This window comes from Orbicella faveolata, unplaced genomic scaffold, assembly GCF_042242905.1.
Source record: "Orbicella faveolata isolate gen_17 unplaced genomic scaffold, um_ofav_v1 contig_34, whole genome shotgun sequence".
In the NCBI taxonomy this organism is placed as follows: Eukaryota; Metazoa; Cnidaria; class Anthozoa; order Scleractinia; family Merulinidae; genus Orbicella; species Orbicella faveolata.
In genome coordinates this window covers 23915001-23933032 of record NW_028301563.1, presented here as the reverse complement: position 1 = coordinate 23933032, position 18032 = coordinate 23915001, and the positions used below count along the sequence as shown (strand labels likewise).

The 18032-nt window shown below is 38.5% G+C and overlaps 1 long non-coding RNA gene across 1 annotated transcript; it reads right to left on the bottom strand.

Annotated features, from left to right (window-relative positions):
- Positions 1–8373: 8373 nt before the first annotated feature.
- Positions 8374–11098, bottom strand: LOC149105365 (uncharacterized). The gene is made up of 2 exons (XR_016201614.1): positions 9487–11098; positions 8374–8609 (listed from the first exon to the last, which is right to left on the bottom strand). It is a non-coding gene; the product is annotated as an uncharacterized LOC149105365 (long non-coding RNA).
- Positions 11099–18032: the final 6934 nt, after the last annotated feature.

Here is an 18032-nt window from a genome sequence, read left to right as displayed (position 1 = left end):
TTTCAGTCCAGACTGAAGTGTCATTATGTTCAAGATCATATATTTCATGAAAAGGTTGCAAGGATCACATTTGAAATAATTTTCCTAATGGCCCTTTTGCAATAGTGGATGACATCACCTCAGCAAAGACAGGAAGATCTTCCAGTGTCATTTGTTGATTGCAATTATACAAAGTAAGTAGGAGAGATACCAAGTAAGAGAGACATGCTAATTAAACTTTGATAATCATACCTGCAAGACAACTCAGAAGACTTGCATGAACTCTTCAGATCACATGAAATACATCAAATGAATGGTTCTTGATCCTTCTCAAACAGTACTCAACAATCAATGACACAAGATGCAACTATGGTACTGACAAACATGATACCTGTGCTAACCTTTCATGAAAGCATATACATTGCTGATGAAAACTTTAAATAAGCATAAAAGCAAATGACTTTTAATTAATTAAATAAGGAAAAAAGTAGACAGAGTTCTAGAGCTGGTATTCTTGGTTTGCACTGTCACACAAAAATTAATTCGAATTGACCATTCAGTGGATAAATTCAAGACATTGTGATGTTATAGGAGACAAATAAAGAAGACAACTTTCCAAGTTTTAGCTCTACAGGCTGTGCATCTTCCCAAGCTTCAGATATTTGTTGAAATATTTTGCGCAAATTTACAGAGCCCAGTATGAAACTGCCATGTTGGTGTACCTCCATTGTACACCAACATTGCAGCAGGCAAATGTTGTAAACATCTGGAAGTTACTTTGGATACCTAGGTGGCTGATTAACTGAACTGAACAAGCAAACATCTAAATATTAAGCACTTTTCCTAATACTTTAACTTCTAAAAAGGCTAAAAGCCACGAGATAAGTAAATATTTTTTGACAAATGCTTTCGTAGCTTCATGTTACGCACCACCATAACTCTGAAATTCAAAATGTGCTTGTTTCCAGACAAAGTAAGCTATTAAGGTGAAAAGTTGTTAAAAGATATAAATTTACACCCCTCTTATGCCTGATGAGGATAAAAACTTTAACTGGTGACTCTTTAGTTTTGGATTTGGAGTCCTAGATTGAATGGTTTTTTTAGCATGAACATCTCAATATTAATTTTATTTCAAACAAATTAGAACCTAGAAGTTCACTAAATAGCTTAATTATTTAAGTACCTGTATTACCTGTAAGGCTTATAAGCCAAGGGAAAACGGCAAGTTCAACTCCTTCTACATGTACATGAAGGAGTTGTTTGACTCAAGAAAATAGCTTTTAGCTTCTGAACTTATTAGCTTGCAAAGAAAGTCATGTCTGATAGCACAAAGCCTAGCAGTTCCTTGGGAAATTCTGTGAGGAAATTCAAACTACAGAAGTACTATGAGAGATTAAATTTTTGGGGGCTAGCGAGAATGACTTTTAGACAAGTACATCATAGTTACAGCTCACTGAGAGGATAGGCCAAAAAATTGGTTTTCATTTCTCCACACCCTGCTTATACTTAGGTATACTTTGCGAGATGGTGCAAACCGTTCCAGCAGAAGCGAAGAGCACTAATTGTATCTTCAAGTTAGATACAAAAATCTCCAACTTTACACAAGGGTACACTTATCTATTAACTTTTGATATTTTTGGGGGAGATATGGTAGAGATTTAGGAACTGAGTAAACAAAGGATATAATGATTAATTATAATGTCTTTCTACTTAAGGAGGCAATAAGAATGTCACCAAGCACATGAGACAGTTTTGTTACATGATCAAAATTTCCATTACATTGAAAATGCATGCTCTTTTGTCAATGATCAAATCTACAGGTGGATATACACAACTTCTCCCACTTCATATGAATGTCCTAAATATAACGGGTGACACCTTAGAATGTCTGAAATATTAACTACCCTGAAAATTGATGCTTGAAGTACAAACAGTCCTATGCATTTTAAGCTTGCTTGCCAATAGGAGAGGAGTGATGTGAGTAAACAATTGAAAATCTTTTATGTTGTACTTTCTGGTTGTGACTCTTGCAAGTCAAAACTACATAAGACAGAAATACCACTGACAGCTTACTTGTTAGGGGTTCAAGCAAAGTTTCCCAATAATGTATTCTTAAAACGCAGGAAACACTATTTTTTAAAGAAATACTTATTACAGTCAAACTCACAAAACCGTGAACACCTAAAATACGCCTGAAATGTTTATTGTATAATAACCAATCACAAGTGAGATCTCAAACCACATAAACCACAGAACAAGGATGTATTGCATAGGTCATGGAACTATAGTCCTGCTGTTAAGAGCCAAAAATAACCAGAATTGTTCATTTTTTGATAAAAGCATGAAACTTCCCAGGATTACTAACCTCTATAAGGTAAACATTTTCTGATATGGAGCCATCCCAAATTTACACCCACAAACATGCTACGCGCATGTCAATAAATGACGTCTTAGGCCTTTACATGGGAACGAGGCTGAGTTAAAATGCTTATTTCTGAGCCTTCTCAGCAGTTCTTGGTCTAGATTTCTTGCTTTTTAATATAAAAGCAACTTATAAAGTATCTGGGAGTCTAAAAATTTGTCACGTGATTAGTCACGTGACCATCATTTCAATAAACAATAAAATAATACCGAATATTGCGTTAATACGATTAATTTTTATTTCTCTTCTTCTTTCTCGTTTTTCCTCGCAAATAGAATGAAGTAATCATTTTGAACATTACATATACAGTCATCAGAGATTCAAACTCTGAAACTTGTGTTTCGGCATGCACAGTGTCATTGGGTCTCTGCATCAAATCGAGGCTTGGACAAAGCATGGATCTATGTTGGCTATTGAGGTGATTTGCTTATGGTGGCTCCCTATAGTTTCACGATTCATCCGTACATAGGACTAAAGCTCAAGTAATCTGCGCGCATTCAAAGGAAAACGTCAGTGTTTTTCGATTTTTATGACGTCAACATGAGCACAAAAAGCAAAACTGACAGTGAATTTTCTCGCGTTTCCTTCGGTGAGTTTTTTTTTTTAATTTGGCTCAGTTGTGACCACATACAATTCCTATAAAATACCCTATTTCTGTTTAAATCTGTCAGAGCTAACTTGATATATTTAGAAGAATGAAAAAATACAGAATATTGGAAAAACCGTCCAAACAACCTTGACTTTTTATCAATTCGAAATGTCACGCAATATCATTTTCATAATGTGGCAAAGTGTGAAAACATTTCACCGAAGGAGAGTATAAATATTAAGGAGTTCAGGCCAAAATGAGGAATATATCTGCCTATCATTAGATGAGATGTTGCCATGGTAACGGCCTAAATCCAAAAATTGACATCCAAAAAATAAGCCTTATTTTAACAGTACCGATACTGGTAAATCTCTACAGGGAAAACTTTAAGAGAAGTTGACTAAGTTTTCTTTTCTACCTCGCGCTCCATAGGAAGGGTGTTCGTAAATACTCTAGGGAGCCACCCTAAGGACGTTCACAATAATTGTTTCTGCGCATCCTTACTGTGCACGCAAATTCACAAGCCACGTCATGCATGTAAGCGCGCGCTAAGTAAGAAAATAAGCAATGATAGGACAGATAGCCTACAGCTTTGCCTGGATTTAACGATCTTAGACGTTCGGTGACCCCTACTTTTCTTTCCAGACACAGATTTTATTTACCATCATCTCCACATCGTCCAAAAATGAACAAAAAAATCAATGTGGGAAGTTAAAAAAAATACAAGATTTATATTTCTGTCCATGGGACATTGGATCCTACCATCTTGCGGCTGCAAGGCGCGTGAAACTATGGTGGCTAAATGCGAACTTGTTATTTAAGGAACCTCACCAGTTAACTAAATACACTTAAAAAGGGCCACTTAAACAATATTTGGCAGAGAACATTTCCTTTCAAAGATCTACTTGCAATATTTTTGGGCTTACAGACACTGTGGCCTTAGGGACCGTTCATTTTTTATAAGGTAGGGGGGGCTGGTGGGATTTGGGAGGGGGGCCATGCGAAAAAAAATGGCTTTCGAGGGGGGGGGCATCCCAAAAAAATAAGGGAAAAGGGGGGGTCACGTGAAATATTTTAGTAAAACTTTAAAATGGCATAATATCTGAATATCAAAAAAATTGCTATAGAATAAACATAGAAGGCAGGATACAAATTTATTACAAACTTTCCTTCTGCTTTAAAAAAACGTTTGGCGACAAAAGGCATTTGTAGATACTGAAACAAAGTATTTAACACTGCTATTTTCGAATGCAACTTTCACTGGCACTCATCTTCATCTTCGCTGTCGTCGAGTTCTTCGTCGCCGCTTGTGCTGCTATGGGAGTCTCTTTCACCAATGCTGCAAGAAGCAGCAATGCTTTCCGTCAGAGTGTACTCTTCAGGGCACATGAAGGTGTAAACATAATCTCTGACTTCCTGCTCAAGGTTGGTGGTGATTCTGCTTCTTGCAGCATTGGTGAAATAATTCCCTTCCAAGAGCTGTGCGACGTATGGCCCATCTCTTCTAAATATCGACCTGGCAACATCCTCAACTTTAATACACTCTTCCGGGACGGCCGCTCTAGGAGGATACACAAGGCATTGTGGAAGATCATTTCCTAGCGGGTTTCCAACACAGATTAGATAAACTCGTTGGACGTTGTTTTCAGTCCGCTTCCTGTTTCTTTCATTTGACTTTCTGCGGTTTTCTTTTTCCTTCTCCTTTTGTTGATGTGCTGTTTGAGTATGCCCTTGAATATGCTGTTATAATTGCTCTTCTTATTTTCTAGTGCTTCCATGTCCTGCGTGACCTTCGTCAACTTAGCTTCTATACATTTGATCTGTTTTACATTAAAACTGTGGGCAAATTCTTCGCCCTGCTTTAAAGCAAGCCCATTGGACTGAAAGAGTGTGGAATCGTGTTCCTTTACATCTTTCAATATGACATGCAACTTTTCCACCATTGCTCTGTGCTCTTTGATGGAGAAGTTCAGTTTTCTTCCATCACTGGGCTTCAACTGGTACCCTGGCATGGAAAACTCACTCGCCCTTTCTGAACAGCCATCCGCACTTAGAAAGATTGCTTCTTTTTCTTAAACCAGTTCCTGACCATTCCTGCCTACCGGAATACCACTACCTCTCCTACCAGAAGACCCCAAAAGAAGGGCGTGATCCAGATGACTGGCAGCCAAGGGTCCAAGCGAAGAAAGAGCATGGAAGTGGCAGGCTGGTTTTATCTCACCCAGAGAGCGTTGCTCTATTTGCAGATAAGTTTATTGTCAAATCAAAGTTTGTGGTGGATTATCTTCAGCATCTTAAAGTGCTGGAATTTAAAAGGAAAAAGAGAGCAGAAGAAAAGGCAAAGTTAACTAGGGACGCAAAAGATAAATCACATGAGGATTATCCTTGGACTGAGTTGTGCGAAGATCTAACCAAGCTTAAAACGCTACGTGTTCCAGAACTAAACAAGTACTTGAATCACCTCGGGCTGAAGCAGCATTTGAAAAGCAGCAACAGTGAGAAAGTAAAGGCAATTGTAAGACATTTCATGCTTGCAGCAGAAGAGTCCTCTCAGAGCTGGCCAACCAACACTGAGAAATGCCAGGACATTGACACAAAATGACAACAGGGCAAGTGCTGACATCAGTGAAACGGATGAAAATGACAATGATGAGTATGACAGTGATGTCATTGACTCTGGGGGAGAAGATGACTCAAGTGCATTCTTGCATTCATCAATTCAGATGAGGAAGATGCCAATGAGAGGCCAAATGCCACACGCTCAGGGCGAGCCATAACTAGGAGATCCGAAATTGACTTCTCTTTCTTTTGATTTGTTTTTTAAACAACAGCTCTCTGTAGTATAGGGATTGTAAATATTGTCTTCATAGTGAGCACAATAACGTGAAGTAGGGGGATAACAGACAAATATTAAAAAAATTTGAAATCTAAATATTGTTTGTTCAATTTTTTTTTGGGGGGGGGGGTCATCCCCAGAAATTACAGCTACAGGGGGGGGCCAGGTGAAAAAATTGGTAAGCTGAGGGGGGTCATGTGATTTTTAAATGGTGCTTCCCAAATCCCACCAGCCCCCCCTCCCTCATAAAAAATGAACGGTCCCTTATTCGCTAACGAAGCCCGATTTTTTCAGATTTAGGGTGTTCTTTCGGGCATGTTTTCTCCAAAATGAATTTTCGCACGAACGTCCTTAAGTCTGGCTTAACGGGATATAACTAATTTCGGTACGGATCTCATGGGAAAACTCTTGATTGGTTTAAATCGTATTTGATTAATCGCACACAACGACGCTTCGTTAATGGCTGTCTCTCTAACTTCACTACTCTTAAATATGGTGTGCCACAAGGAACCATCCTTGGTCCTCTTTTATTTCTAATTTACATTAACGATTTGCCTAACTGTCTATCGTTTAGCGTACCTAGAATGTATGCTGATGACACCCACATTACTTATGCTGGTTCTGATTTGTATCTGATTCAGTCTAGTCTATCTCACGACCCTGAAAAGCTAAGCAAATGGCTTGTGTCTAACAGACATACCTCGAACGCTACAAAAACGGAATTTATGTTGATCGCCCTCCAGGCAAAGATTAAGTACCCTATGTGATTCACTCGAACTCTCCATTGATAATGTTCCGATTGAACAAGTTTCCTCTGTGAAATCACTCGGAGTATATATCAATGAAAATCTAACGTGACATTCCCACATTGATAAACTGTGTAAAAAGATCGCTTAGAACTGCAACTGGAGCCATAAAGCGAGTTAAGCCATTTGTGCCTCAATCTACCCTACTCTGCACATACAACTCACTAGTTCAACCTCACTTTGATTACTGCAGCCTAGTCTGGGGTGATTGAGGCAAAACATTATCTAATGAGGTACAAAAACAACAAAACTGTGCTGCACGAGTAATAAATTCATCGGGCTATGACGCTGATGTCGATTCCTTGTTTCACAAACTCAGCTGGAAAGACTTGCAATTTCAACACCAAATTCAGAAAGCTCTAATTAATGATTTTCAAGTCTTTAAACGGTCTGGTTCCCGAATATCTCACTTCTAAATTTGTAACGCGAAATGAATCAAATTATGCTCTGAGGGACTCGGTTAACAAACTTGTTGTTCCCTTTCTGAGAACTAACTACATGAAAAATAGTTTTAGTTACAGCAGCGCAACCCTTTGCAACAGCTTACCATGTAACATTAGGGAGTTTCGTTCATTAAATCAATTTAAACGCTTTCTCTATCGTAATTTTTAAACACACGGCATTCACGGAAATCAGGTTTATAAGTAGAATATTGCTGTAAGTTATTACAAAATTAACATATGTTTGAAGACTAATCTTGACAGTACCGGTTTGTGCAATTGTGGTGGAAATTGCAACTAAAAGAACCTTTATTCAGCTAGTGCTTTTAAAAGCAGGCATAGGAACGTTATAGCCAATGACAGCTGTTTTTCAAAAGGTTTCCTTCAGACCAAAAAGTTCAGCAAGTGTTTATTGCAACATACCTGATCTATTCCGGCATATTTGAAAGTCTCAAATGCGAAATAGAAGGTGTCTCAATCACAGTAAACAAGTAACTCAAGAAAATCATGTCAATGAAAACTATATAAATTGACTATTGCCTATTGCTTATTGCAGTGCTTATTGCCTTGCTGATAATTGAAAACAATAATCACGTGACTATCACGTGACATAATTTAAGACTCAAAGGCACTGGTTAATTTTTTATTGTATTAAAAAAAGCAAGACACTAGGCATAGAGTACCACAAGGCCAAAATAATCGGTATTTTGCATCAGCCTCGTTTCCATGTAAGGGCCTTGTATGCCATATTTTTGACATGCGCATTCCATGGTTCTGGATGCAAATTTGGCATGGCTCCATATCAGGAAATATTTGTCTCATAGAGGTTAGCCAAGTTTGATACTTTTATCAAAAAACGAACAATTTTGTCCCTTAACAGCTGGACTAATAAATTCATGTATAGTTTTGGTTTTCGCTTTGTCTCAGGATAAACACTCTGTCTTTATATATTACTAAAAGTCCAAATAATTGCTATCCTTTTGTATCAAGAACCACATCCAGTATTTAGTTTGTGGGATTTTGAAAAACAAGAATCCCCCGACGCTTACAGTTACTCAAGTGAAGCGATGGTTAATTTGACACAGCTATAAATAGGAATGAATAAAAATTTAAAATTTTGGTGGTTTCGCTAACCTTGGTATCATCTTTGGTTAAACTAGCAACTCAGTTTGCTCTCCAATAACTGCAAAGGTACCATGCACTTCAATTGTACAATCTTATAACAGTGGCTGGCCTTTTTAGGGACAACACATTATAGTACATTGGCCAAAATACAAATAGTCCAAAAACGAAGAACAGTCTAGAAAGTAAATTTAACAAAGCCTGCAATGATTACAGAATGATTAAGCCTTATTATTGTTTTAGTCAAGCAACACATACTTAGTATAAGCTTTTGCTGACAAGGATAGTACAAATCTGGAACGATATTCCCACAACTCTGGTTACCGTTGTACTATCTAGTGAAACCACAACCTGCATGCCTCTTGTAGGATTTGTTTGTCAAATAGAACCAATAAATTGTATCCATTTTAGTATTCTGCAAACAGAATATAAATGGACATAAATAAATAAACAAATTAATTATTCAAAATTATTCCATTAAATTACTGTAACTAACATAATAGCCACCTAATTTGTTATAAACTACAACTAAATTCTAACCTGGGACCTACAGAAATTTGATTACCTATGATATTTTGAACTTTAACATCCAACATTTAAGTACATTGTATATGGGAGTAGACTCTTTTTCCTTTATGTTCTAAAGATACTTATTTATGCACTGCATCATTTACTCTGTACTGATGATACTGCTTACAAAATTCCAACAGTTTAGCTGTTCTATATATTTAAATGATTCTGTGGTTATTTTATGAAAGGGCCTGTACGGTCGAATATTCCTTGATGGCCTATGTAATTTAGTAATGTACAAAGATGTTCCGATTTCACTTCCACTTTGCTGGCAATCAAATTGAAAATCGTCAGTGTAAAACGCAGACTGTGGACTGCAAACCGGGGTAAAATGCAGATTGAGAGTAAAATGCAGACTGCAGACTACAGACTTCATAAGTACATATCGTTTTATAACAATAGTATCAGGCGCTGGTCTTAAACATGATTATTCAGGCTAATTGCAGTGAAAGACTGTACTCCGATCAACTGAGTCGCGCTTCGGTTAGACTGAATATCACTCCAGTTGGCCTGGATATCACTTAGGTTAGCCTCCAGTTAGCCTGTTTTCGCTAAGACTCTATGGTCAGTCTACATTTTAGTCTGTAGTTTGCAGTCCGCAGTCTGCGTTTTACACTGACCGAATCAAAAATCTAGTGTAAAATAAGCTTACTTACACTGTAACATTGTAATCAACCCTAAAGCCTACCACTGTCAACAATGAAAAATATCAGATGGCTTACCTCTTAATCTTTTCAAGAAAGTACCTATTCTTGTGTCAACATTTCATGGCGTTCAACTTCGAATTTTTCTGTTGCGGATCTTGTTAGACCTTTCGTGAACACGTTGCTTATGATCTGACATGTTTATAACTGAGCGTTAATCTTTCCGATACCTAATAAAGAGGAAAAATCACTTGAAACCTAAAAACTCTGATCAAAATGGTTAAATCCGACGTGTTTTGCAGGGTTATATACTTGCCACGAGCGGCGAATTAATGTCTTGTTCCCAGTGTTCCTCGGCCCCTCTCGAAAGGGGAAAATCCGCTGAGTGCAGGCGCAGGGCTACGTGAACGGCGACCCAACATGGGACGATTTGTGTAACGAACGTTCGAAGAGATCTAGATAGAAAAAACTCGCGGGGGAGGGGGAAGGGGTGGCCTCTTAAGTTCCCCTGAAATCTGCCCATGAATAAAGGCTCAATCTTCGTTTTCATTATCACATCACCTAGACTGCGAGCAGTCTCTCTCTTCCTCGAAAATCCATGGGGAAGAACGCAAAACAAGTCAGCACGCGAGCTTGACTCATGACTGTGAGCGTGACGTGCGAGCAACGATGCCGCGAGCCGCTAGTAGCGCGGACATCGGAAGAGGGCTGCTAGCGGCTCGCGGCATTTCCATTCGTCGCTCGCACGTCACGCTCACAGTCACGCTCGCACGCTTACTTGTTTTGCGTTCTTTCCCACGGTTTTCGGTATAGCATGCGTGGGGCCGCACACACGAGGAATGTGTTCAATACAGAAAAACCCTTTCTCTGTTCTTCTCACACGTTGATTTATTTGGTGCATACAATTCAGCCCAATAGCCCTTTAAGTTTAATGCTTAGCTTTTTTTATTTGCATTACAATGTAATCCAACGCGGATGCCGTGCAAGTTGGATTATAAACAATTTATTTGCTGAGGTTTTTGTGATATCCGGAATAATCAAGGTCGAGGTAAGTGAAGCTGATAACACTAACCGAGCCCTTGATTATTTCGGATATCACAAAAACCGAATCTAATAATTGTTTTCTTATACATTGATTTAAAGAAAATAACGACAAACGCATTATCGCACCGAACACAGTTTATTTTCGACAAGCCATGTTCTTACTTCGCTGTCCGTGAACTTGACGTTACTCTTGAAAATCATGCATGGCGCGCGCAACCTACAGATTATTCACTAATCTGCTAGCAGATTAGTGAATAATCTGTAGGTTGCGCTGTTTCCCAGAATTAACTGTAGTTTTTTTTTTTTTTAGCCAATGAGAAGACAGATGGTGACTACAATGTATAATGATTTTAACTATTAACAACATCGAATTAAATAACTGAGGAGCTCCGCTTTTAGGCCTGGCTAAATCTATATATTATTGTAGCCATATCAGGTCAGTGACTTGATGTCTCAGGATATCAAGACAGTAGACACAGCTTCTGATTGGCTAGTTGGGAATTTAGTTACGGTAATCTAGAGCTACAAGAAGAGATCTACTCACTGTGTCGAAAACTCGGTATTGTAGCGGAAAATATCCTCAGGTAAGTCTTTCAACTGATTGTTTTGCAAGTACCTACCAACAAATAATTACAATCATTGTCAATTGCACGATAAAAGGGAAATTAAGGGGTGTGTGCTAGGAGGTTCCCTTCCTGATATAGGATACAACCTTACAGAAAACAAGAATAATAAAAATAAAAATGGGAAAACAAAACTCTCTTACATGATGCTTTCCATGTTGTTTCTCGATCTAGAAAATTCTGAGATCCCGGAATTGCAGGATCTCTTTCATTTGTGACACCACTCATATTTAGCCTGAGACATAGGAGATTAGGGCAGAGAGTCACAAAGTGTCCGCACTGACTTAACATCGAATTTATCTTACACAACAAGCGATTTAAAAGGCGACAATCGCCGAAATTGATGATCTCACTAAGAAACTATTAAGAAACAGTTTCATGTGTCAATTATATGGATATATAACTTGTCCATATCAACCATGTCTTGTCCGTCTTTATCAGCAATGTCTTCAAAGGGTAATTTAACTAAGTGTTTGAGATTATTACGTTTTCATTTGTCTTTGTGTCACATTTTGTGTCGAATTTGTTGCAAATTCTTATAGTATTCTTTGATGTGCAAATCAATTTTGCACTTTTTTAGCGCATTTCGTAGAAATGTATGTGGTCACTTTGGCTTCATATGAGCTGGTGCTAAAATTAACATTTTCGGATTCGTTGTGCCCGATATAATACCCTAAGTTGAACTAGTAAACTCAATTTTAGCAGATCAATGTAAAACAAGTCGGTGTAAGAGAGCATGAAAGATGCAAGATCAGATGCAGCGCGGTGATTGGGTACAAGGAATGTAATGTGAGAAATTCTGTATTCAATAAATAAATTTTCAAGTGGTTCTGGAACCAGTCCGATACGAGTGATAACAGTTACTGTGCAAAATAATAAGTCTGTCGTTAATTCGTGTTAATACAGTTGCTGCCTTTTCGTCCGTTTTGAGACTAAGTGGGCGACAGGCTACGTTCCGCAGCTCAGTGCTCCTGTTTACGGAGTGTAGGCTGCAAGTGCGCCGGTGTGCTTGTAAAATCGTGAGTTAATTGGTCTATGAGAACATATTTTTACTAGAAGGGATGATAAAATTGTCCACATTTTTTTTATTGAAAATCTTTCAAAAATTATGACTATTTTTTTTTTATTTGAATCTAAACTTATCATATAAATAGAGACGCGGTGGCCTCATGATTAGAGCGCTCGTCCCCGGATCGAGCGGTCCTGGTTCGAGCCCTGGCTGGAGACACTGTGTTGTTTTCTTGGGCAAGACACTTAACTCTCACACAGTGCTTCTCTCCATTCAGGAGTATAAATGGGTACCAGCGAATTGTTGGGAAAAGCTGACAAATTCCGGTGGAGTGACCTGCGATGGACTAGCTTCCACTCCAGAGGAAGTAGAAGTACTCCTAGCCGCTTCATACTATAGAAAGTGGGATAAGGTCCGGCAGCTATGAACCAGTCCGGCAGCTCCAAAGCTTCACTTATCATATAGGTACACATCAGACATCATCACACATCACCTCTTGCAAAGATGTTGAAAATATAGCACGGTTTCTGCTGCAATATATTCTGCTAAAGATATTACTCTTCACTCGTCTTTTACTTGCTTCAGTGTCTTAAGGACAAATATGGGCAAATTGTATTCAAAATATGACTTTCGTCTTGCCAATTACATATAACGTACTCCTATAGACGAAAATGGCATTAGTTGAAAATATGAAGTTTCGTATCTCAGTTAAGTGTCATTGTCAGAGAAAACCGGGCAGCAGGAAAAGATTGAGGTCGGCTGTTTATCTTCATCTTAATTTTCACAGCATAAAAGCTATCCGAAAAGATTAACAACCATGTCACTTAACGAGGTAGGTATTCGTTTTTCTTTGAGATATCACCACATCATAATTTTGGCCTCGCAAGCGGTCTAAAATGGCCGAAATTTCCGGCAACTTTAGGTGAGGCTAAAAGATACTTCCTACAAATTCCAGAAAGTCTTATTTTTTGTGATAATATTTGTCCCCTTATTGGTTGACTGAGATATATTTGAGGTTTTTCGCTCTAATCCTACGCTCTTCTTGAGGTGCCATCTATCGCCGCTGAATCTTTAATGGGCGTAACTCAATTTTAGCCATTTTCAGCGACTCGTTATTCAAAAGTGCGGTATTTTATTTCTAGAGAAAAGATATATATTTTTTGACAGTCTTTTACACTGCCATCACTATCCAGTTTAGTTAAAATTGTTAAAAATTTGAGGTAAGTCGGAGTAACTGGTCTTGCAAAGTCCCCAAAAAAATCAATAGCCAGAATCATTTCCCGCCAAAATTTTCAGCGAAGAATATCACTTTATTCCCACTTTCTACGATATTTAGCCTTGATTTAGTGAAAGATCTGCCAAAACAGTTAGTTGGACAGCAGAATAGCATATTTTAGATGTGACATCATTTTTTTACGATGTGAACATTTCAAACTCGCCAAATCCTTACTATTATCTGGGCTGAACTTTTCCGCAAAAATTCTAGTTTTCAACGTCACGCTACGGGGAGAAACAAAATGGATCCTAAATTCGCTTGTGATTTTTGCTATCACGTAGAACAAGAACTTTAACGCTAAAAGATCTATAAAACACATTTAAACAACTAACAAGGTTTGGGTTGCCATTATCAAGGTAAAAAGTGAAAAAGTATAACGTCTACTTAGAGTATATAAAATATGAACAATACATAAAATATTTGCGGGTTCTATGCGTATAATTCTCAAGGTAGGAAACGCAATACAGAAAAACGTGTGCGAAAGTGTTACGTAAACAGTTTGGCGCGAATGGAGTCGGTTTGCGTGTTAAGAGAACGCTTGATGTCGATCCTTTACGTACGGCATCTCGTAGACTTAGCAATCGAATTTGCTGTTACATTTCCTCAGAACTTTGAAATGGTGGCCAGTCTCTATTTTGTCGTTCCCTTGCTGTGTTTCAAAGTGCTTTCCGATGGCTGAATAACGGTGTTCATTTATGCGTTGATTTAAGTGTTGGACAGAGAACAATGCAAGAGTTCGAAGTGTTCATTCTGAGGAAAAATGATAAAAAACATTTACTTTTTTCTCAAGCATCTGAGCGGGCAAGAATGCTAAATCCTCGAATTTGATTGGCTAATCATACGCACGTGACCGGTCCAGCTTTTCACGATACGCTGGGAAAACTTGCGGTTGCAGTTAAGCTGGAGGCTATTCGATGCGAGTTTTGAATGAAAGGAGCGTTAGTGATGGAGGAAATTTGTGTCGTCTGTGGTTGGTGATTCTCATATGAGTTTAAAATAGTGTCGGAGACACGTTTTAACTGTGATAAAGCTGGCCGTGAGCTGTAGTTTGCTATACTTTGCTTGCTGCTGTCCCCTGAAACGGGCTGGAGCATTCGCATTTCGGAAAGCAAGGTTATCTGTTTATTTAAACTGATTTCAAGAAGTGATGTTTCGATGTTTTATTCGTGACATCAATTAGTGTATCAACAGTCAATTTGAGAATGAGAAAAGTTGAATTTCTTAAATAAATTAATCTCATCAATATTTTGTTTATCAGGGTTGTTAAATTTGAGATAAAGCAGTGGTTCTCGGCTTACCAAGACCAATTTTGTGCTTGGTTTAGTCTCGCTCGACTGTCGACTGAGACTGCTCGAGTATTTTTTCTAAGTCATTTCTTAGAAAAGAAACGGTTTGATCTTTTTTGTTACTGCTTCTCGTACCTGTTCAATGCCTCGACAAGACTTTTTTTGTACCTTATCCTTTGCCCAGTCACGTAAAATATTATCTAGATTGTTAAAATTTTCCGCCATTTTAAAACACAGAGGGAAAAGCTTTGTAATAATGACGTCAATCGTGCGTCTGTCCTCTAATAGATCATAGGCGAGAACCAATCAAAATGCGAGAATAACTTTGGTTATTATATAAAAGATCCCTGCCATTAACATCTACCGCTTGATCTAGCATCGAATTCCTTTACACCCTCCCTCCCACGGGTAGCCACGTATTAGGGACAAGGCCATATCTAGGCTTATGTTATAGGGCTTATACAATTTTGACAATTTTGACAATTTAGAACGATTTGATTATTATTTCTTTCCACTTGCTTAAATTTTCCATTTTCAGCAATTGGAAATAATTATTTCATGTATACTGCAGATCAGTTCACTCCTCACGGGAAGATATGAGCTTAATTGATTGACCTCGCTCCCAATGTGTGGCTTCATAGCTCAGTTGGTAGAGCATCGCACCGATATCGCGGTATCGCGGAGGTCACGGGTTCGAATCCCGTTGAAGTCCCGATTTTTTTTCAGGCTCCTTCTTTCCAATTGCTTAAATTGGAAAATTTACTGCGATGATCATTCTTCACTTTCATCTACAACCGCAGTTCAAATATGAATTATTTCATGTGTACTTCGCATCCTTCAAGTTCAGTCGTCGCATGTGGCCACATAGCTACCGCTGTGATATTTAAGTACGTGTGCATTTGTCAGTCAATTACTTAAGTAGAGGCAGCAGCGAAGTGGAAGTAGTAAAGTTAGACGGAGATCATGCAAGATAGATTTCTGGCAAATAAAAGACCCATAGACCAGAGTCTCGATATTCCTCTTCGTTTGGACGACTGAGAGATTTCCAAGTAAACATAGCGTACAGTTTCTGAATAATTTCTTCATTTATTCGGAAGGCACCATTCCAAGTCCAGAATATTTAAAAGAATGGAGAATTTTCAAAATGAAGGCTGCGCCCTTGAACTTAAAATCTTTTCAAGAACTCGTATTCAAGGCACTATAGAATCGCAAACTCAGTGATCGCCTGCAGCTAGGTGAGATCGATTGATCGAAATTTAAAAAGCTAATCATTTTTAGACGATGATGACAACTGTGAATAAAGTCAGCAACGATAAAACAAAGGTACCGGATGAATTCATTTTTCGTATTGTTTCGCTTGTTTGTTTTACTGCTAATCTCGATAAGTAAATTGATTCGCGATCAATGCACATGTAAGTTTATCATTAAAACTACGGTTGCATAAGTGTATGCAAAGAAACAATTGCGTCTATGTTGTTATGTTTTAATCCGTTATTTTATTCCTTGATATTCACCTCTGAAAATTATACTAAAACAATTATTCGCCTCAGGCTCAGTGAACATTGGCAAATATTCACTGAGCCTTCGGAGCAGTTGTCCGTTTCGCAACGGTCGTTGCCATTTTTATGACTCTTAGAAATATTTTCTGAACTATCAACGAATTTTTCTCGACCAAATTAAAGAAAAAAGGAAATTTGTAGGTAACCTCTGGCTCGGGAGTAAAGGGGCGTGTCTAAGTAAAACATTGGTGGATTCATCACTGGCAGTGTGATTCCATGTTTCAGATAGCCAGATTATAGGAAAGTTTTTCTTTATTTCGCTCCTCGACTTCATCTCCAATGGCCACCCATGAATTTTCTTCCTCATCTTCTTCCCCCTCTGATTGTTCATCTTCTTCCTCCTCTGGTTTGTCATCTTCTTCGTCCTCTGATTCGTCCTCCAGTTCTTCATATTCGTTATCCTCACCGTGTTCTTCTTCTTCCGCTATCTGTTTAACATCACTAAAGTCCCTCTTATTGTACCCCTTTCTGATCTGTATGATCTGACCAAACGTCTAACGACACACTTCATTTTATAAATTTTTCAGTGTATTGGGTGTTCGTTGTTAAACATCATACACTTCCACTCGATGGAGTTAACAAGTGGGATTCGCTGATAACAGCAGGTACTCGTTCTCACGCGCCTTGGGGTTTGGACAGATGGTATTCGCGAATATGGAACTGGTAATCGCACCAGCAGCCACCACTAGTAAGGCCATCCCATTGAAGAGAGCCTGGTATACCTTGAAAACACGGTACATGTAACTGTTACACCACCATTGACAATGGTAGAAGGCATAGAGCGAATCCAAGGAGTGCAAGACGTCGGGCTCCAATTGCACAGCTGCTGCTTTCAAGCACGTTCCTTCCAAGAGCGAAATGGCTTCTAGAGTCATGTTTGGATCCTCCTTTTTTTTCCTACACGGTGTTTTCTTTATGTACTGTCTGTGGTGATGGGAGAGGGGCTTGATCGTGGATCCGTTCTTTCAAAGGAATAGCGATCTCTGCTGGAATAGATGCTGGTTCTGCCATGGCTTCCAGGCTTGTTGCATCTTCACCACTACTTGGGATAAACTAACATTGCAACTCAACAAGGGAAGCTTGGTTTTCATGTATAACTGCGGCGACCTCTCAACCACTTTGGACACCAACCTATTGATCAGTTGGGTGATGTTTTGGATCAACTGGTCCAACGACTGGCAAAATTTCTGTTCTTGCACTTCGATATTCATAATATATCCTCAACGCTGTCTTCGGTGTAAATCAAGAATAATGACATTGGGCACTCACACCACACGACAATGTTTTTCGAAAAAAAAATAAAAATAAAAATAATACACCAGGGCCTTTATTCATAAACGCCTCCAAGTATGTTTTCAAACCATAACAAGGTTTCTTCTGAAACAAATCAATGTCCTAGCCATTTGTTCCCTCATGTGTGTCGTACTTGACAGACCAGACTGTCTTATGACAGACCAGACTGTCTTATGAAAGGCGACTTCTTCCCCAGCGGTGTCTTCTACTCACAAGTTAACCCCGTTTTCACTTTTTTTTTTCTGAGAAATCTTTCGATTTGTTCCCGGATGTGAAAAACACTTACGAAGTATATAAATTTCGGTGGAGGAAAACGTAAAAGGGAAAAGACAATTCTCATGTGATCTTTACATGATGTCTTACGGAAAGGCGTCTAATAACAAGGCCACAGAAATTCTGTCGTAACATTTCTTATCAGAGGTAGAACGTAATTGCGGTAAGGATTAAAATGCCCAATTGCTTTAAGAATATCGACCCATCTTTCCATCGTTCGCATTATAAGAAAAAGCCTATCAGGAATCTTCTTATATCAGC